General features: G+C 37.1%; 1 protein-coding gene across 1 annotated transcript in view; it reads right to left on the bottom strand.

The window, feature by feature from the left end:
- Nucleotides 1-612, bottom strand: part of LOC106876172 (uncharacterized) — a 118,983-nt gene that overhangs the window by 115,575 nt on the left and 2,796 nt on the right. The window lies entirely within an intron of this gene.

The raw sequence follows: 612 nt of genomic DNA, 5'->3' as shown, positions 1-612 counted from the left end.
TATACACACACACACACACACAGAGGGGCGAAACAGAGAGAGAGAGAGAGAAAGAGAGAGAGAGAGAGAGAAGCAGAGAGAGAATGAGAATGAGAAACTGAGAGCTAAGTGACCATATAGAGTCTGGCCATTTTTGTCATTGTATATGTTATTGGTGTTATTGTTAATACTATTATTTCGAACCTAGTAGTAGTAGTAGTAGTAGTAGTAGTAGTAGTAGTAGTAGTAGTAGTAGTAGTAGTAGTAGTAGTAGTTGAAATAACTGTTGTAAGAAGAAAAAAATGACTTGCAAAACCGTGCGTATCTAGTTGGCGTGTATGTACGATTTTTTGTAAACAATGTATCACAAACTTCGTATACACAGACACAGACTCGCACACGTAGGTATACAGACAGACAGACAAGAAAGCAGGCAGACAGACCGACATGCATACAGACAGACTGACAGGCATACAGATAGATAGATAGATAGATAGATAGATAGATAGAATTGTCACATTAAGTTTTGCAGGTGCCGTACCTGGTAGTGTGTGAATATGGAATGATATTAATAACATACATGAATGAAAGATCTGTGTGCAGTGACAAAACACAAATGCATATATATATATA

The sequence above is a fragment of the Octopus bimaculoides genome, chromosome 1 (assembly GCF_001194135.2).
Source record: "Octopus bimaculoides isolate UCB-OBI-ISO-001 chromosome 1, ASM119413v2, whole genome shotgun sequence".
NCBI classification, from domain to species: domain Eukaryota; kingdom Metazoa; phylum Mollusca; class Cephalopoda; order Octopoda; family Octopodidae; genus Octopus; species Octopus bimaculoides.
The sequence above is the reverse complement of the archived record's forward strand: the minus strand, read 5'-3'. Positions and strand labels throughout refer to the sequence as shown.